We start from the raw sequence: 21,619 nt of genomic DNA, 5'->3' as shown, positions 1-21,619 counted from the left end.
GTGTTGGCATTGCAACTTGCTTCGTGGCCCTGAACTTCTGAGTTCGTCGAACACCGATACGTGAATGAATGGCTTCTTGTAAGGGGCGGACGCCTCCCTAGGAGCCGGATCCCTCCCTAGGATGGGTACGAGACCTCTCTAGTCGCAAAGGACATATGTGGCCTGTTGGTATGAATGTGTGAATTATGTTACAGCGCCACATGTGTGTGAGTGTCACACACTGTAACGCAAATGTAGTACACTTTGTTAGTTGGATAACCGTTCTGCTGTTGGTGTTATGGCGCATAACTGTCTATATCGACCTTGGGTGTCTTGAAAGGCGCCTCTAAATTAAATGTATTATTATTATAACACGTCGGGTTCTCTGACGTCTGGTATTTCCACAACGAGACTTGTAGTGGGGGTAATCTCGGCCATGGTTGAGAAGGAATTGGGGGGAAAGGAACTTTGGCTTTGTCATGAAGCACATGAACCACAACATGGAGGAGAAAGGGATTGTTGCCCGCGATTGTGACCCGCTGCCCGCCACCACCACGAGGCACCACCGCCTGGGCAGCGGGGCTCCGCTAGGAGAACGGTCAACAATCGCAGGCAACGATTTCTCCTCCACGTCGCGGTTCAGTCTACGACATGCCGCTTTTTCACCTCAAAAGAGAAACAAATGTGGTTTCAGAAGGAGTAACCCAATTTAGGTTTGAGTTTGGGGCTTGACGGTGAGGGAGTCATCAAGCAAGACACCAAGGTATTTGCACATATGAACCACCTCTATGACATTTCCCTCAAGAATGGACATTGGGACAATTTGAGGTACTTTCTTATTGTTTGAAAACAACATTAGTTTAGTCTTGTCAGCATTGAGGACTAGTTTTAGCTGCAGGAGTGTATACGTGGCGTTTCAACATGTAAAAAACAGGTGGGGCGAGGCTAATATTTTTTATTCTTTTAAATGACGAACCAGTGTTCGTGACGTCACCCGTTTATTTTCACAGTAGTGGCGATCTTTGCAGACGTTGACTCCGCCTGCTCCCGGCTGCGAATTTTTTTTTTGCAGGGTGGTAGCGGGAAGCTCGTGAATATTCATGAGGGAACTGTTCCCTGATTGGCTGGGACTTGTTGGCTGGGACTTGGCTCGCTGGAACTTTGTCAGAGGGCTTGTGTGAAAATCACGAACGCAAATTAATTAAACGTTGTTATAAATTAACACGAATCATTTTAGCAATAATGTGACACATGATACCCACCTACTATACGGCAACTCTATAGCTACCTTTCTGTAAGTACAAACGTTAGCTCACTCGTCTTAAAGCCCCTGTGAAACTGTTATGTGTTACAATGGGCTACTGTAGTAAATCATTTTTTTATTTATTATATTTTATAACGTTATGTATAGCGCATCGCAGTGCTTTCGGCAGCTGGTGATTGTTTCCAAGTTGTTTTTTTCTAATTGTTGTCCATCCATGTCTTGATATTTCCATTAAGATTCCATTCTGTTCTGTTTCTAGAAGTAGTGAGCATAATGGCAGGATTTATTAAAGCTTGCAACATTTGCCAGACCCATGTCAACTTTGAGGAGATGGAGCTGCTGGAGGTTAGGTGTAGATGGATAAGAACAAACCGTATGATTTCTGATATTTGTTTATAGTGGTTCTGCCACACCCCACAACCAATTACATTATAGAAAGAAGGGCCATAAAATCGGTAGGCCTATCCATAGAATATTTTCGCGTAGGGCTAAATGAATTTTAATATTGATTTTTCAGCTATCAATCCACCTCCTACACGGCAACTCTATAGCTACCTTTCTGTAAGTGCCAAAACAAACGTTAGCTCGTAATGCTAACTCGTCTAAAAACAACTACTGTATAACATGTGTCACACTATTGATACAATGATTTGTGTTGATTTATAACAACGTTTCATTTATTTGCGTTCGTGATTTTCACAAGCCCTCTGTTTTCACAAGCCCTCTGACAAAGTCCCAGCGAGCCAAGTCCCAGCCAATGAGGGATGAGTTCCCACATGAATATTCACGAGCTTCCCGCTACCACCCTGCAAAAAATAAACTCGCCTCCCGGCTATCCTGCACAACACAGGACTGTATGTAAAAATCTAGTTCAACAACATCTGACCTGTGAAGGGCAGTCATACGCTAAACAGCGTCTAAACTGCCGTAGTCTTTCAAAAAAATGGTAGACCCCTTCACTTTTATTAGTGTTGCTACCGGCTTTACAGGCATACAGACATCCATCAAAACAAATTACGGGGCATTTTAATTTTGTTTGAAATTCATTTTTGGAAAAAGTTACAGCCCTAATATATTACAAATAGAAATGGTGATTTTCATAAAAAAGCAAAAGTATTTCAAAATACAGATTGAGCTTCCTTCATTGGTCTTACTTATGTGTCAGTGTTCCACCATGCTGTTTGTAGCCCTGGCTTGGTGTTTCCTATTCAGCCCTCAGCTCCACCCACAAGGACCTGCCAGGACAGCAGATACTGGGGCCATCAAAACCATTACAAATAAATATATACTTGTCTTTAACACTATTCATGCTGGGCTTTTTATTTTTGAACTAAGTGACTGTTCTCCATGTATCAGATATATTGAATTAATAAAGTACATTAGTGCAGCTAATGTACTTTATCACACAATCATCACACAATTGAATTTATTTTTACCAGACACACAAATTAGATGCTAAAAATGTGTTAGCATCTAACACAAATGTGTTAGCATCTAACACATTTTTACCCAACTCATTAATGTACACAATGAACCGGAGTGGTCCTAATATCAAACCCTGTGGCACACCCTTGTGGACAATCAGAACCCAGACCTCTATATTTAACACTCAATTTGTTACTCAACATTAAAACAACATGATCTGACAAACCCAAACAAAGAATACTATGTTTTGAAACGGCATGGTCCACAGTGTCAGAAGCTTTCGACAGATCAATAGAAAGTGACGCACAGTACTGCTTTTAATCAAGAGCAACAAATATATCATTGAAATATATCATTGATCACTTTTGTAGCCGCAGTGATTGTACTATGATTTTCCCTGAAGCCTGTTTTGAGGGAAGATAATTTGAGTTTAGAAACTCTTTTAGTTGATCACACACAAGAGATTGATCTTTTTTTTTACAAGACACACAAATTTGATATTGGCCTGTAGTTAGTTTAAGCTGCTGGATCACCTCATTTTAATCATTTTTTTTGTCATAGACACGGGCCAAGTCTTTCAGAACAAACAGGCATGCAAACTGGCTCGGGGTGAAAAAGGTGAGAATAATGCGTGAGCTGAGAAAAACACAGACCCACTATAGGGTTCCAGGTTTATACTCCGGGGAGTTTTCTTTTACATTTTTTAATGTATTAGGGTTAGTCACAAGCTAAAAAAAATTACAGGACTGCGCACAATTACGAACAAAGCATTAATTTATTATGTGCAAGGGCAGCCCCAATAGGTACATAACTTATTACAAAATTAAGAAAGAATATTGAGAAGAATAAAAAGAGGTGGGAGGACAGGGCAATAAGAGTATGCCATTATTTATTTTTCGTCACCAGTGTCTCAAGGGCCCGCTTTCGCTGTTTTGCAGCATGCAAAACAGCGACTTCTCTCGGCTATATCGACTAGTATGTATCAACTGGTGACCCGCTTAAAAATTCTCTTTTGGCGCGTTTCCACCGGAGGGTGCGTTCGGTTCGGTTCGCAAAGTTGCGGCACGGTTCGCGTTTCCACCGCCAAAAGTGGGCGTGACATGGGGATAAAAACAAGCCGCGAGGTATTATTCTGGACAATGGACGTGTCGCGTAAAACGTTAGCTTGGGCGAACAAGGAGGTGGAGCATGGACCTATTAAAGAAGACAATACTTTATTAAAGCATGCAATTGTGATGTAGAAAAAAATAAAAATAAAACAAAGTGCTTGCATGATATTGAAGCCTACAGCGATCGTTACTTAACTTGTGTGGTGGTGCCTTATCATTTGTTTACCCTCGCGTTGCCATGGCAACGCGATTGCACTCTCATAGGCTGAATCGATGAGAACGTTTTAGATAATATAAGGTTGCGGGGAGACGAAGCTCTGTTCGTTTGTATATTTTATTTACGTGACCATATTTTTGTTATGTTTGTTTTGGGAATCAGTTCTCGTCGTTCACCTTTGGGATGTTTACGTAGCTGCCGCGGCGATCGATATCCGGCCTACCATGAGATACATTTTACTGTATCTTTATAATTGGCTGTAGTCAAGAATGATTTGTTTTTTGCCTACCGGCAGTGGAAACGAGGCATTTAAAGGCTCCGCTGGGCTCACGCTTGGCCGTTTCAGATGGTAGGCGACTTTCCGCTCGCGCTGTCGGTTGGCCGCGCGGCTTCACGAGCGTGCGCATGCGTTCGACGAGCACGGAAGCGACAGTTCCACGGGAGTGCGCCCCTTGTCGTGCCGCCTGACAGAATGCTGCGCCTTCTCTCTGTCCGCTCGCCTCTCCATTAGCAGGCGCTACAAGGACTCCATGGCTGGCCATCAGGACCCCCCCCCCCCCCACCCCCATAATGTTTTCTCAACGGATCTCCACGAATCACACAAGTGGTCAATTTCGTGCGAATTTTGCCGAAAGGTGACTAGTTTGCATGCCTGAACAAATGTTGGAAGAGCCTGAGGGCTTTTAATACAGATAAAGACTTAATCACTTTCCAAAAATTCTGTGGATTACTGAGGTTCTCAGTTGTGACAAATAAGTAATATTCAGATTCAGCCTTTTTCATAAGAGAAGTGCATTTGTTAGTTGCCTGAAAATAGACCAGTCAGATGCAAAATCACTTCTTCTGGCTTTGGCCCATGCCACATTACGTTGATGGATGGTATCTGACAACTCTCGGGAGAACCAGGGTTTTTCTCGTCCCTTCACCCTGAATTTCCTCAATCTTCACAAAATTTCCTTAAAGAATGTCCAAGATAGCTCAACCACCGGCAACAGGCCTAAATGCCCCCAATTGACCAAAGACAAATCATGATGATAAGCTGGTGGAACTGTCAAGAAAGTAGTCCAATCCTTGGTCGCTTTTAACTCACTTTATTTGTTTAAGTATTTCGGTATGGTTACTATGAAGCAAAAGGGAGGGAATTGTATCAAACACGTGAGAAAGAAATACCGTGAGCTACTTAGGCCCATGTCTCTCTGCGGGTCTGCCTAGGTCTCTCAACTCCAATCTCTCTGTCGCGCTTGTTAGGGTCAAGTGGGCGTGGCCTATGTGAAGTGAGCGTGGCCGGTGTGACGTAATGGCTCCGCCCTCCTCACCTGTCTAAAGGTACTGCCATCTGTGGCTGGAGTAGTTATTGCAGCTTATGTGTTCGATCCTGCTTCCTAGTGGCTATGTGAGGGTAATGCAGCTTGTATGTTCGATCCTGCTTCTTAGTGGCTATGTGGGGGCAGCTTATGTGCTTAAAATACATAACAGAACCACTTGAATCGCGCGTTTCTCCAGTAGAGACTTTAACTCTGCTGCAAGAAAGTGAGCCGCTTACCCCACTGCCAGCGAGTGTATTATTCTCGAGAAACTTGGAGGGGAATTTATAAACTGGATTATGTACCCCTTTCCTATGGTCTTCAGAATCCACTCTGATTTCACAATTGGCCGCCAATGCTCCATTCGCTGTGCGAGTGAGCCCACTTGCGGCGCCCGTGCCACAGGTTGAGCAACGCCGACCCCTTGTGGCAGGGAGCGTTGCTTGCCCCTGTTCATAGCCTGCGCCGACAAAGAGCTCACATGGCTTATTATTTGTCTTTATTTCAAAAGCAGTGCCCTAGGCCCTTGGCCTGGATGCACTAGGGGGAACAATATTATTGCTGTAAACATGTTTCGGCTTTCAACAGTGGAGGGGTTTTGCAACTGTAAACCGTCCTGAGTCGCAACGGCAGACTCTTCGGACATACGCCTTTGCTGTGGGAGAAGAGCGTGCGTCTGGCAGACATGTCTCCCCGCTCCCGGCAGCGAGCTAGGTGGACTGCTTAGGCCTCTTGCCCGGGCCTGGGCGAAGTGGCGCTGGCTTGCCTCCATGCTGATCCACTAGTGCAGCTGGTTTGTTGGCCCACGCAGGCCCAGCCTCAGTCTTAGGGAGAAGTTGTCTCTCTGCGTTTTCACCCGGGATAAACGCTTGCCTTCGTACCGGGAACCGGTCTTTTCGTAGTACACAAAACAATTCTACAAGTACGGAACACGAAAGCTGCGCGTGGATCGGAATGCATTTGCGCGCGGATCGGAATGCATTTGCGCACGGATCAGCAAGGAGGAAAATGAGTGCCAAAAGTCACGTGACAAATAAATGTCCTGTGATTCACACTACACAACAGCAGGTGGCGCCGTTGAGTCAGTTTAAGGCCGCCAGGACGATCTTTTTTTCTCCCCAAAATCTTTATTTGATGCCGGCCAACCGTGTGTGGACTCTATGGAAAGCCAAGAAGGCCACTAACTGGCCCTAGAATGGCGCGGTAAAAGTGCTAAACCGTACAGAAACCGTACGGAATCCGTGCGGTTTGGCAGGAACAACGCCACCTGTTGTTGTGTAGTGTGAATCACAGGACATTTGTTTGTCACGTGACTTTTGGCACTAATTTTCCGCCTTGCTGATCCGTGCGCAAATGCATTCCGATCCGTGCGCAAATGCATTCCGATCCACACGCAGCTTTCGTGTTCGTTGTAGAATTGTTTTGTGTACATGAAGGATTTTTTTTGTACTTTGTGTAAAACATACTGTATTTGTTTCTGAAGCAAAATGCATTAGTTTGTGAATGATGTTTTGTATTTGCAAACCACACTGAGCGTGTGTGTGAATCATTGTGTGTGAGTAAAACACGTTTTGTGTGCGTGTGAATCGTTATGCGTGAGCAAAACACGTTTTGCGTGTGTGCAGGGTTTTGGCATGATTCTAACTCCATACATCGCCCTTAGGTTCTCTTGCTCCATCCTTTCACCCCTGTCGGTGCTTGCGCCCGCTGTGACTACTTGGGTATGGCCACTAGGAATGGGGGGCTCCGACAGCAATGGGTCTTCGTCTGTCAGTCTATCATGGCGAGCTAGCCAACGCCAGAGACTTTTCATTGGGAGTCGTGCGCAGTGGTCGCAGGTACCCATAGGAGCTAGTGCTTCTCGGGCATGTCTCAGCCCGAGGCACTCATTGTAGGTGAGGTGGGTATCTTTCTCAGATATATGGTTCCCGGAAACGCACACCCGTCCAAGCTTTCTGTCCTTCGTGTTAGGAGGGGGAGAAGTCATGGTTTAACTGCAGTTTGGAGACTGGCCAGTTGTATTATTTTATTGAAGCTTTGCAGCCGATTCGGTTTAGCTTCCCAGCTAAACGTTTCAGCTTTGCAGCTAGATGTTCCCAGTGACTAATGTTTGGATACAAGCTTTTTTTTCACAATTTTTTTCAAGATGTGTGAAATGTCCCCACTAGGCATAGTCTATGTCAGTGGTTCCCAAACTGTGTGCCGTGAGGCAAGTCCAAGTGTGCCGTGGGATTTTGTGACAACCATAGCCTACTGCAATATAGTATACAACTATACAAAAATAATTATTTTAATTTACTATATACTACTTTGAATGCACTCATTCCATAATACAGAGGCAAACTCTTTATCTAAAAACTATTTAAAAAATCCTGAAAGAGGATCCCACATTTCGCTTTTCGCGCAGTTGCGCAGGTGGGAATTTAATTTTGACTGTGACACATCAAAGCCAGTGAGCGCGCTATATATGCCGAACACCTTCAGACCTTAATAAAGAGAGGTTTGAGCGCTATTTTCCACGTGTGGCGTACATCGAGGACAATGACTGGATCCGAGACCCATTCAACCAGGAGTCCGAGTCCTCAAACGAGAAGCTCACTATGAAGGAGAGAGAGGAGAGCGCAGAGCTCCGTGCGGACCGCACGCTGAAACTGAAATTTAGTGAGCTCACACTCGATCAGTTTTGGTTGGTTTGTGCATCAGAATATCCAACCATCTCCCACCACGCTATCGACCAACTTCTTCATTTCCCCACCACCTACCTGTGTGAGTTGGCGTTCTCCACTCTTGTTTACATGAAGAACAAGACCAGGTCACGGCTCACTGTTGAGCAGGACTTGCGAGTGGCCCTCTCCTCCGTGCCACCAAGGATTAAAAAAATCTGTGCGCCCCGACAGGCACATGTGTCCCACTGATTTGTTAGTAGGCAGAATATTTACAAAAAAAGCCTGATTCTAAATGTTAGTTATAATTTGTGGGTCAGATTCAGGACCATGCAGCTTTCTCATGGACAGTTCTCTGCTGAATTTCTGTTTCCTTTGCCTCACCTGTCTGGTTGAAATGGGTGTGTTTGATTAAGCCCAATTTGATAGTTTAAATATTTTTGTGATTTATTTTGTTGATAAATATTTCATGACTAGAATAGTTGTCTTTGTCACATCTTATTTGGCATTAGTAAATAATTATAAACTTAACAGATAAACAGATGATATTAGTGATAACACGTGTTATAAGGCTATTTTGCACAATAGGTGTGCCTTGAAATTTTTATTTGTCCTTTGGTGTGCCTTGGGCACAAAAAGTTTGGGAACCACTGGTCTATGTGACAGCAGACATAGGTTGACAAAATATGACGGTATAATTCTTTCTCACTAGCCTGGTGTGTGGGCATGTATTTGACTCATGAGACATATATTTTAGAAAATGTATTAAAATAATAAAATATTATGCAGTGTTTACATGAAATTGACTGATTTACTTTTTGTACCAAATTGCAGATGACTAAATGTGAACCTGACACGCCGTGTGTGAGCTCCCAAACGGTGCTCAGGTCAGAGCCACAGTGGGATGAAGGTGCCAGTTCAGAGGGCACTGTTCAACAGGTAATTCATGTCCATCACTTAATATTTACCTCTAGTTTCTTCAAGTCACCTTGGCGTCTTCTGTCGTTTTCTTTAAGCAGGTAAATGAAAAGAATATGATAATTCTGAGGGGAATCTATTATGCATCCGGTCTTCCAAACAGTTTTCTGTAATACTTGTGTAAGGCTAATGATTAAGGGATATTTAGGACACATCTAAACCCTGATGAGTCATTTTCCCGGGTCAAAATGTCACTGTAGTCTGGGACATTCACGAAAACCCCACAATGCACCTGCGATGGTTTTGCTTCAGTGAAATGTTTCGTTAAGCATTTGATAACCGAGAACATACAGGTGTGTAAAATGTCCCAACAAGACAAGACAGTTTTCTTTTCAATAACTTCCACTGTCAAAGGAACCATGGCTATCTTTTAAATGTGCCAAAATTGTTTGTTTTTTTCAATTGTGTGTATACATTGACTGTATATATAGTTGATCAATTATTCAATTTTTTTTTAAATGTTCGATATGTTAACTACATTACAAAATCACAAAACATTAGTCTAACTTTTTTTATCCAATACTGGTAAGAGAAAATATAAAAGCAATTGTCAAATTTTCTTTTATTGGTTAATACTTTTTAAATTATTATTGGCAGTTGATCAATTAATGATTAACATCAATACTTTATAAAGATGTTCTCGTTGTTTTCCATTCCTATTTTTTGGAAAGACTGTTAACTTCACTCCCAACCTTGAAGTTGCAGTGTAATATTTGTGTCAATGCATTGTACTTTTTCAAAAAAATATTTTGGAGGTCAAATTAGGCATATTCCAATGCGTTTTGAATTTATTGTTTCATTACAAAATAGCATAATGACCTCAAATGTTTCTTGTGTTACAGACGGAGAGAGAATTCCAACATAAAAGCATTTTGCCAAGACACAGACGGACAAAAAGCATCATTGTGAGTTCTCATTATATGGCTGGATCAACATTTAGAAATGTTCAATAAACTATAATGCACCTGATTTACTGGGATTAACATACCAAAAAAAATATGTTTTACATGAAAGATACATGTCTGGGAGATTCTTATCCGTATGATAGTACTTCAGCCAGTGAAAGAGTATATTCCAGAATCCACCGCAGAAGAGGACAGTGACACTTGCCTCTCTTAAACAAACAGCACGCATGTCTCTTGATTATTTACTAAGTGACTGTAGTCCCATTTTATGTGATATTACAACACCCAATGAACCCAATCCACAGCAGTACAGGCTGTAAAATCACAGAAGAGGCACAACCCTGCTCAAGTCAGGACCCTAATGACGATGTGGTTGTTGGGGCATTCCACAAGAACGATATCAATCGTCTACAATAAGAGACTGCATTGTGTGTATTGCAGCAAGCCATATGCCAAAATATCAAGGCATCTTGAAAGTGCGCACAATAACAAAATGGATGTGGCAAAAGCGTTTAGTTTTCCTAAGGGGTCAAAGGAAAGAAAAAGACAATTGGATTACATTTGTAAAAAAGGCAACTATCCACATAATGCCACTGTGATGGAGACGGGCAAGGGGCAACATGTTCCGTGTTAATGACCACCAAAACAAGCTCAGGGAGTTGATTTCATGCACTTCATACTGCCAAGGGCTGTTCTCCAGAAAGATTCTGGCAACACATGCGGATTTGCACACTCAAGCCTGCAACAAAAAACCCCAAACCTGGACAAACCCGCGCTCAGGCTTTATGCACATACACTGGGCCTGTGCCGTTACATATGAGCAAGCTACTGTGGAAAGTTCTCAGTGTAATGAATCCAGGTTCGGTCACAGACATAGTAAAACATGACAAGGTCATTATGGAAGTTGGGCAGCACATGCCCTATACACATTGAATCCGACGAAAAAATTCGGACTACCGTGCTCTGGGACACGATTCAATAGATTAACGTTCGTGCGCATGAGCACGAAATCCCGTGATATCGACTATCTGTATCACGCGATTTCGTGCTCATGTGCAGAAACGTTAATCTATTGAATCGTGTCCCAGAGCACGATAGTCCGACTTTTTTCGCGCTACACAGAACGAAATGTAAACCAATGCATTCTGAATGGGAGCGTTCTCAGACATTTAACGTGCTCCACAAAACGAAACGAGAGAGAAAGAGAGAGAGAGGGACAGGGAGAGAGAGAGAGAGGCTTCAGAATGGTACACCCTAGTTACTGTATATATATGTCAATATTTCAGGTTTTTTTAAGCAGACCTCCTCAAAAACAGCCCCTCGCTGCTCTAGACATGAATGATATACGACACCACCACTCTGGTACAGACTTGGCGATCTCTCTGCTCCACTTCACCGCTTTTTTCCAAGGGGAGGATAAAAGGTGAGGTGAGGTGAAACTCATTAGTTTCTCTACAGCCTTTAACTGAAAAATTGCATAATAAACGGTCAAACTCTTGGCATGAAAAATTATCATTTCAAACCACAAACAACGTATGTGTAATCCAGGGCATATAAAGACGGGGACCAGAAAATAATTACTTTCTCTCCATTGAAACCCATTCATATTTTTCGATCTCAGAGGTCCCATGAGGGACCTTCCTATGTCACCGGCGAGGTCCTTACATTAGGCTATTAGGCCTATAACTAAATAATTGTATTGTATGTTATTTTTCATATATATATATATATATATATATATATATATATATATAGTTGTTGGCGACAAGTTGTCGAAGATGCCAGAGAATCTCCGGAAATATCAGCATGGGAAATCGGCGCATCAGACCCGTCACCCATGAACCTATAAAGAAAGACGTCATCTCAGGAGTGAGAGAAAGTTTGCGGTACTGGTTTGTGTCACGTAAGTACAACTAGGTCAGTGGTGTAGTGGTCCCTGGGGAAGTGGGTAGACTCTAAATGTTTGCCCTTTTTTAACGCAGCCCAGAAAAGCGCCCTAGAAACAGTGACATGTGAGACTACTCTATTTAGTTTACCCAAAAATCCTTCAGTAGTATTTGCTCATTGTCACATAATTTCTGCTGCTTGATCTCAGGGAGGAAGGATTATGAAATTAATATACCAACACTGGCCCACAGACTAGTGACAGACAATTATGCATTTTGAGTGAACTATTCCTTATTCCTGGAATGACACCTATTCTCTCCCTTGGCAAGTCAGTCATTTATTTTGTAAACTGTCTTTGAACAGCTGATTTGCAGCATGGGCCAGAGTGGGCCACTATTATAAAGTTAACATGACTAGATCAGGAGCAGTTTGTAGGTATTACTGGTCACACAGGCAGCCTGCATGAATGTAAAATATAGATGAGGCAAACATGGTGTTTCAGTCATTTTTAACATTTATTTCAATAAAATACTTCAGATCTGAATTTGAAAATGCATCCTTGTTCATATTTCACCTTAGATTAAAAAAACGCACATTATTCTCTTCCACATCAATCATCTCGTTAGATATATATAATATCAATATATATTTAAATATCAAATGATGATTGAACATCATCATTCAAATTATTCAACAATTGAATCAGTAAAGGCAGCGAGTATTAGCCAATAAGAGGCAGAGTAGCGTGGGTCATGGCGCACAGAGCTTTTGGCCGTGATATTATATCGATACAATTATATTATATTATATTATATACCATTATATTATATATAGAGCTCCGGGAGACGCAAACGGCAACAATCACTTTCTCCTCCATGCTGCAGTTCACCCCGGACTGCACTGCACTGAGTTTGACGGTTGAACGCTGATTGGCTGTTACGTTACACATGTGACTCAGTGGCCAGGCTGTTGAACGCTGATTGGCTGTCATCACGCGAAATTCGCATCAAAGTTGAAATATTTCAACTTGAGCGAATTTGTCGCTGCGCAAATCCTCGTGAACGTGCTCGCCTGTCCGAAAGTGTGACGCAACAAATCAAAACTTTCTCTCGCGAAAAATTCACCCGATACGCGTCTCTACGTTTACTTGTATCTGTGTGTTCACACCAAACGCAAAATTTTTCGCCCGTTCGCGTTGTCGCCGAAGTTTTGTCGCGCCACACATCATAATCTGTCGCTGTGCAAGTTTTGTCGAATTTGTCGCGCCACAACAAGATAACCACCATTGCATGTCTTTACCTTTTGTGGAAGTGGGAGAGACGTCGGAGGACCCGACGCAGTATATTCATAATATTGCAATGACCACGGAAGAGGCAGTGAATGAAGTATTGAACAGACAGAGATTTATTAGATAGGCCTACCTAATGAACCGTTGGAACACACAAGACCGGAAACATAGCAACGCCGGTAAACAAACCCCGAGAAGCTCAATCCCGATGAGAGCTCCCCGCGCTACGGCCATCCGGAGGCGCACAGAGCTTTTGGCCGTGATATTATGCATACAAATATTATATTATATACCATTATATTGTATATAGAGCTCCGGGAATCGCAAACGGCAACATTCAATTTCTCCTCCATGCTGCAGTTCACCCCGGACTGCACTGCACTGAGTTTGATGGTTGAACGCTGATTGGCTGTTACGTTACACATGTGACTCAGTGGCCACGCTATTGAACGCTGATTGGCTGTCATCACGCGAAATTCGCGACAAAGTTCAAATATTTGAACTCAAGCGAATTTTTCACGCGACAAATCCTCGTGAACGCGCTCGCCTTTGCACGGCAAAAGTATGGCGCGACTAATCAAAACTTGTCGCCGGTTTTTCTCTCGAAAAATTCGCCCGAAACGCGTCTATACGTTCACTTTGTATGGGATCCTGTCGCCCCGTCGCGTTTGGTGTGAACACACAGTATGGGATCTTGTCGCCCCGTCGCATTTGGTGTGAACGCAAAAAAGTGGGCAATTTGGCTTGCAGATACTTCTGAATGGTGCGCCTCTGGGGGGATTTAGAAGTGGGTATACGCAATGATGACTGAAAAATAAGTGGGTATACGCCGTATACCCGCGTATACCCTGGACTACACCAGTGAACTAGGTGATTGACTGCTATGTAAAAACGGTTGAATGCTTGAAATACTACGATTATGGAGTTGATAGTGCAAATAATTGTATTGCCGTTGTGAAAGAATATTAACAGGTATTAACAGCTAATAACAGATAACAAAGCGTTGCTTCATAGGCTAATGTAGCTCGCCACCTGTTCCTCGGGTAGGCTAGCTAGTTCGTTAGTAATTTAAATTGAACAATGAGAAAGGCTTAGGTAAGTACCATACACAGCATCATATTGCACAATCATTTTAAAACGTAATTTAAATAATGTAGTCGGCCATTTGTAAAAAATAGTTTGTTTTTAGTGATTTACTTTTTTTCGCCCTGCAGCTTCAAATAAGCATCATACATCTTAACTATCTATCTGCCAATCTGATATTTTTATCTATCTATAATCTTTCTTATCTATCTACTATCTGTGTATCTAATCTGTTTTATTTATCTATCCATTCGGTTTGTCTGTGTCTTTGTAAATTAGGTTATCTTTCAATATATCAGGTAGTACAAGCAAGACATGCCCCTCCTGCCAAACCATTCTGCCTTGCGCCAAAAAAAATATGCAGCCACTGCAAGATGTTCCAGCCAATGAAAAAACGCCTCAAAATTGCATTGAGCAAATTTGAGGCAAAGCGGGAAGAGTGGGCGTCTTCCTGCAAAAATAACCACAACATGGCCAGTATAAAGCAGGATGTGGTCCTCCTGGTATGTAGACAATTCAGATTAATTATGTTGTACCTTTAACTGTCTGAATCACTATTGCTTTGAATAGTTGGTCTTTTTTTATTGATTACTACAGGCAAAACATAACATACTGTGATTTCCTTACAGCTCGAAAAGCTTCAAGCAGCAGGTTATAAACCTGTCCTCCTGCTTGGGAAAGCCACAAAGAAGAGCCATGGAGTCCAGGTGTTCATACCACGTTGCACCTTGGCCACATTTGCGGAGGAGTCCCTTAAGAAAATGACCTAGTTAATTTTTTGCCCCACGCTGCACTATTTTGCGTCGCGTCCCGCGGGAGTGAAGACCTCTACTCTCTATGTCGTTGTTTTGCGGTGCTAGCAGCAGCAGCACTAGGGCTACAGGGATCGCGGCAGTGTCACATTTATACCTTATAATAAGTACTTTGCATACTCCCCGCCCTGCTGCTTGATGTCGTGTTGGTAGTAAAAAATATTGTGGAGGTAGTAAAAAGGTTGTAAAAGGTAGTAAATTCATCTCTATGATTCCTGCATATACCCTGCTATAGTATCTGTGGTATAAAGGCTGGGACGAATTTCAAATTATAAATATGTACACTTTATGTTGAAAGTGTATAGGCCGTCGCAAATCCCATTGAAACAAATGGCGCTGTGATTCGGTCTTCAAAACGAGTTCTGGTACATTGTGAAAAATGAATCAAACTATAATCAGACAACGCGGTTATATGCTATAGACCCTAGAGCAGGGGTTTTCAAAGTGTGAGAGAGTGAGCCCCTCCTCAGAGAAAAAAAATTCAGCTGAGCCCCCCCCCCCCCCGATATTTTTTTTTCTAAATACCTGTGTTTTGAAAGCTATCTTAATTATTTTAAACATTTTATACATCTCTGATCATAATTTTAAAACATTTGAAACATATTTTTGAAACATTTGAAACATATTTTTTCAGCAACACGTCAGAAGATTTTAAACATATTTCTGAAACATTACAAAATCTTTGTGCGTTTTTAAACACATTTCTTCACACAATTTAACAACTTTATCTAAGCATGTTTTAGCTTAACCTTTTTTTAAATACATTTGAACATCTTAATCTGTGTAAACTGCCAGTCTACACAGATTCATTCAGGGTCCGCGACTCTGATTTTTGTTGAGTCTAATAAGATCTGCCTTTTCAGTCCAGAGATTCGACTATTCGGCGGGGTTTGTTTACCGGCGTTGCTATGGTGACCTAAATTATTATAAGCAACTGAAAACGATGCCGGTTTGAAACTAAAACTGATTCTGAAAAAAGTTTAAATGCTATCAAAATTCCGTTTCGATAGTATTGAAGATACAAGTGTGTAGATTTCTTTAATGGTTTGAACGATGGTAAACGGTGGAAAAATGAATGAGTTACGATGTCTAGAAGTGTATCAGAATGGGCTGACGTCTTCAATGAAAACAGCTGAAAACTAAGCAGTATCAGAGCCCGTCTACGAAGAGCCTGGGCACTCCCTATACGCCCCATTGTACCGATCTTGGTTGTAGTTCCAGTAGACATCCACTGGGGGTGATCGCGGGCGAGTCCAGAATGAATGGGAGTCAATGGGGCTAGACGGCTAAATTTCGGCTCGACGGCTCTTTCACCTGCTTGTCGTTGAAATATCGCAAATTTTATTGTAGATTTGGCAAGTTCAATATAGATTATAGTTCAAAAGTCAAATGAATGAGCACTTATGTCCTTTCGATTTCTTACAGTTTGGGCCGTTGTTGGCCGTATACGCTAGCATTCTGCTGATGAATGCTGATTGGTCAGGGACGGACTTGCGACTGATTACGACCAGAGACCCCTCTTGACGGCATCTGAAGCTGAAGCGCATCGGAAACATTATCTTAAGGAGGACTTTCCGTCGAAGTTAATTTTTGCGTACTGTATTTATATTTTCCTGCAGGCCCTTTTATTTTTTATATAGTTATGTATGGTGAAAGTACATGGGTATAGATGGAATTTCTTCCATTTCTCGTGTTCAATGTTCAATGTGTTGTATACATGGTACAGTATGACCACCTTAAATTATACAGTCAATGTCCCGCTCAATATCATTTCATCTGTCATTGTCCATTTTTCGAAAATAAAGATAGTTAAAAAAAATGCCTAGAAAATGTGCAATGATAAACTGCTCCAACAGTGGAAAGGGATTGTCCTTCTTTTCGTTTCCCAAGGAAAGAAAAAGGTAACGTTCTTGCTTGCTCCTGTATGAATGGTCCTAGGCTTCCTGAGGCTGCACCTGGTAGGGAAAGTTGCGCTGGAGCCCGGGTAAAATCGCACATGGCTTATTCAAGTTGCGCGCTAGACATTCTCTCAAGTTTCGAGACTCAAGCACTTAAATTACCTTAACCGATTGTCCCATATAAATCGTTTGTTAACGATTTAACAACTTCAAAATCTGCTATTACTGTAGTTATTTTTTTTGTAGGCATTGGGCTAATGACCTTGCACAGAGGGAAAACCATCTACACCACTTGTCATTGATTTCTATGCATTCAGTGATCTTTACAGATGGGTTTGTTTTAAGCCATTGAATAGAATTGCTCTGCCCTGCAACACATTATAAGCTACACATGTTTGTTAAATGAGAAGTATGGTCTAGGTCACGTTGAAACAGTAACAGTTGTATAACAGTAATTATACAAACATACCAACATTGCAACAGGCAAGTTTATTCAAACATCACACAAGAACACAATAAGAACAGTAACATAGTAAATAATTAAAAAAAAAGAGAAATGATTTAACAACACTGAACATAGGCAGGGAAAAAAGGACAGAGGAACAACAATATAATAAAAGAGGAAGAAGACTTGTCCGTTGTCACAGCATCAAGATCCAACTGTAGAGATCAAGAAAGGAAGAGGCATGAGGAGGAGTACAACAGAACACTGCTCTCTAGGAAATTGTTTACTGATGTAAACTAAGTTGATGCAGTCTTACAATTATGATTTCTATTTCAGGAGAAAGAAATGGCTCATAAACATGAGGCGAAGTGACCTCAGACACTCCATGTCACACGAGGAGTTAATGCAGGGGGGCTATGTTGTCTGTGAACTGCATTTTGAGGAATGCTTCCTTAAAAAAGTGAGTTGTGCATATTGGAAGAAATGAGAATTTAAATTAAATATAATAAAAATTAATAGATTTACTGATACATTGTGCTGTGTGTGCTTCGAATAGCACAATGGAAAGGTGGCACTCACCAGAGATGCCATCCCCACACTGGTGGATTGCGACAACCCGCCACCACTTGCCTCCCCACCTCTTAAAAGGCGAAAAAAAAAAGAAGGTAACATAACTGAGACCAAGACCAACATACAAATAATTAAGACAGTCCCCTGAAATAACATTTACATACATTACATTGAATGAATTAACTTTAACTGATCCTTTGATATTGACTGATTCAATCCTCAAAAGCTAACCAGAGTCAATCTGAGGAAGAAGACAGGTATATAGACACAGAGGGAGGGACAGAGAAAAGCACAGAGGAGACAGCAGAAATTATACCGGAAAGGACAGAGGAGACTCTAGAGACAACAGTTGAAATGGAGGAAAGGACAGAGGAGAGCGCAGAAGGGACAGTAGAGTCAAATGGAGGCACCAAAGAACAGGCTGAGGCTCAGGTGACAATTCTGCACAGCAGTCTCGAAAAGAAGGACCAGGTGATGTTCTGAGCTTCTTCAATTTCAAAATTCTGACTAGCATTATTATGTAGCAGACACACATAAAGGATGCCTTTTTTGTTATTTCAGAGAATAAAACAACTACAGGCACGCCTTGCAAGGCTGCAAAGGCTAAGACGCAGGAAAAGGAAGCCAGCTGCCATGCCAAAAAAATCCAAGTAATGTCAATGAAAGACAAACAAAATATGCCTTTAGAATTATCAACACTTGATTTAAGGGAATGCATATTGCATTTTAACACCACCTTCTTCTTTCGTAGTCCCAATGAAATTATGGAGGAGATGCTCCAGAGGTGTCCTGAGGGCTGCCGGAACTTCATAAGGGCACAACTGTCAGAGGCAGGGAAAAAGGACAGAGGGAGAAGGTTCAACAGACACATGAAGGATCTAGGGCTGCAGCTGTTACACAGCAGCCCAAAGGCCTACCGACAAATTAAGGCCATATTCTCGCTTCCTTCTGGAAGGACACTTCGGCGTTACGTTAGCGCACGTGTGGGATATTTCTCTGTAAATACGAATTTATTAAATAAGACTACTCAACTTCGACCAGTTTCAACAAAATCTGATTATTAAGAACCTATTCTCCTTGATTCGGGGCAAGGAGAACCTATTCTCCTTGATTCGGGGCAAAGTGGGGCACAAATACAATCCCAGTGCGAGGGAATTCACCGCTGCACTCAGGGGTTTGAGTGTAGCCAACATTTTACCGGCTCTTTCTGCATCGACTGCATCAAACTGCGAGCTGGATGACGGGACAACCCTCCTAGCCAGTATGTCAGAGGACGCAATCCCCTCCACCTCAACAGCTCCAATGACCTCAATGGCCCTCCCTACCACCCTGACAACAGAGATTGAGGATGAAGAACCAGTGGTATCGGACATTGTGGAAGATCAGGTCAACTCAACAAGACAAAATACTGCATTGACACACCGCTACAGTCATAAATCACATGGAAGACATTCACATATGATCATGCTCATATTCAATGTAACACTGTATATTCTCTTACTTGTAGACTGTTGGCGATTGCATCCAGGAGGAGGGCCTGTTCTACGTTGCTGGCTGGCTTGTCCGGGTCCTTCAAAAGGAGGAAATTGTTCAGGCCTGTCCACACTGTGAGGTGCTGTTGTTGGGTGCCAGACATCAGGACCACAGCTACGCCACAAGTGAGGACCACCCCTTCCTGGAGGCAAAAAAATACACGGCAACGGCAAACCTAATGAGGCCTGCCATCCAGCTTTTGGAGGGGGAATTTGAACGGAACCCTGCTCAAGAAAAACACACTCAAACTATCTGAACCAAATAATTACAGACCAATTTCACTTCTTCCATTTCTTCCCTAAGTCCTTGAGAGAAGTGTGCAAACCCAACTGAACACCTTCCTAACCAATAACAACCTCCTAGATCCCCTGCAATCCGGTTTCGAACATGGACACTCCACAGAAACTGCAGTCCTATCCGTGTCAGAGTCACTCAAACTAGCCAAAGCATCTGCCCAGTCATCTGTTTTAATTTTCACAAGCTCAACTGGCGTTCCCCAGGTTTCAGTCCTCGGCCCCCTTCTGTTCTCCATCTATACCACCTCACTAGGCAAAATAATTCTCTCCCATGGCTTCTCTTATCACTGCTACGCAGACGACACTCAACTCTATCTGTCCTTTTCCCCAGAAGACCCCTCAATTTCGGCTAGGATCTCTGCTTGCATGTGGGACATCTCTATCTGGATGGAAGATCACCACTTGCAGCTTAACCTAGCAAAAACTGAACTGCTAGTGTTCCCTGCTAAACAGAGCATCTCCCACCATATCAATGTTCAGTTGGATTCACTCTCCCTGTCACCAACCAACACTGCCCGAAACTTGGGCGTAATAATAGACAATGGCCTCAGCCGCCTCACCTTCACTGAACATATTGCTACAGTCACCAAATCCTGCAGATTCACACTATACAACATCAGGAAGATCAGACCCTATCTCTCCCAGTACTCAGCCCAACTTCTCGTTCAGACCATGGTCTTGTTAAAACTCGACTACTGCAACTCCGTACTGACTGGCCTCCCAGCATGTACCATCAAACCACTCCAGATGATACAGAACGCAGCAGCCCGCCACATCTTCTCACAATCAAAGAGGGCACATGTAACACCTCTCCTGGTCTCACTGCACTGGCTCCCCATCGAAGCCAGGATTAAATTCAAATCCTTGACCCTGGCCTACAGTGTTCTCGCAGGGTCCGCGCCATCTTATCTCAATGAGCCAGAATGTGAACAGCCCTACACCCCTGCCAGACCCCTGCGCTCCTCCCAGGAACGTCTCCTACGCCGCGCCAAATCCACCACACAGTCCCAGTCGAGACTGTTTCCTTCCTGTTGCCACAATGGTGGATCGACATCCCGGGCCCCATCCGCTCGGCCCCCAGTCTGGACACTTTTAAAAAACATCTAAAGACTCACCTATTTCAGCTGTTCCACCCTGCCTTAGACGCTTAGGGTCCAGATCACTCAGTCCTTCTAAAAACAAATGTTCACTATGTTGGCACTTACTGTCATGATGTGATGTTTTTTATATGTTGTATGTCGCCTTGAACAAAGGCGTCTGCCAAATGCCGCTAAGTAAGTAAGTAAGTAAGTAAATTAATTTCCATTCTCTTGGGCCTTCGCCGATCGGGGGGCCTATCATGGGCCAGTATTAAGTCTGTATGTCCCCCCGAGATCGTGGACATACGGACTTCAGTGGGGGTTTCATTCCGTCTGTGCATGGCACCTTCTCAACGAGCAGGTGTGCGCCTGCAGCCAGAGGGGGCGCCAAAATACCTCTTCCCCACACAATGTTATGTAGTACTTCCTTGATAACCGCTACGCAGCGCAAATTTTTTTTTACTGCTCATAGCGCCCCCCATGTGACTTGGCGCCCCCCACAAATATGCCGCCCCGGGCGGCTGCCTGGTTCGCCCGTACCTAAAACCGCCACTGAATCAAAGCATCAACGTCAACAAATAGCGGGAGATTAGCATGTTCGCATTTTGATCCTAGTGGAGTGGCTAGCTGGTAGCGCTAAACTTCAGCTCTATTTTGCTGGCCATGTCTTCTTTTTGACAAAGATTCATGCTCCCTGAACAATCCCTGGGTCTTATTGACCTCTTCGCCACCATGAAAGACAGGAGAATAGCCTTCCTCTACAAACAGGGTGAGTAAAATACACACCTCCCGGTGCGGAATTACTGTTCCCTGAGCTGTCCGTTTACTATTTTTTGTGTTATTATATTTCTAATTGTGCCTTGATTGCCTGGCATAAGTTGCAT

At 42.9% G+C, this 21,619-nt stretch overlaps 2 long non-coding RNA genes across 2 annotated transcripts; one reads left to right on the top strand and one right to left on the bottom strand.

The window, feature by feature from the left end:
* Positions 1–17,282: 17,282 nt before the first annotated feature.
* LOC132461402 (uncharacterized) lies at positions 17,283–17,960 on the bottom strand. The gene is made up of 2 exons (XR_009526613.1): positions 17,837–17,960; positions 17,283–17,472 (listed from the first exon to the last, which is right to left on the bottom strand). It is a non-coding gene; the product is annotated as an uncharacterized LOC132461402 (long non-coding RNA).
* Positions 17,961–18,160: 200 nt separating this feature from the next.
* Positions 18,161–18,859, top strand: LOC132461379 (uncharacterized). The gene is made up of 3 exons (XR_009526610.1): positions 18,161–18,298; positions 18,389–18,477; positions 18,579–18,859. It is a non-coding gene; the product is annotated as an uncharacterized LOC132461379 (long non-coding RNA).
* Positions 18,860–21,619: the final 2,760 nt, after the last annotated feature.

The sequence above is a fragment of the Gadus macrocephalus genome, chromosome 1, assembly GCF_031168955.1.
Source record: "Gadus macrocephalus chromosome 1, ASM3116895v1".
In the NCBI taxonomy this organism is placed as follows: Eukaryota; Metazoa; Chordata; class Actinopteri; order Gadiformes; family Gadidae; genus Gadus; species Gadus macrocephalus.
Note: the sequence above shows the minus strand (reverse complement) of the source record. Positions and strands in the feature narration are given on the sequence as shown.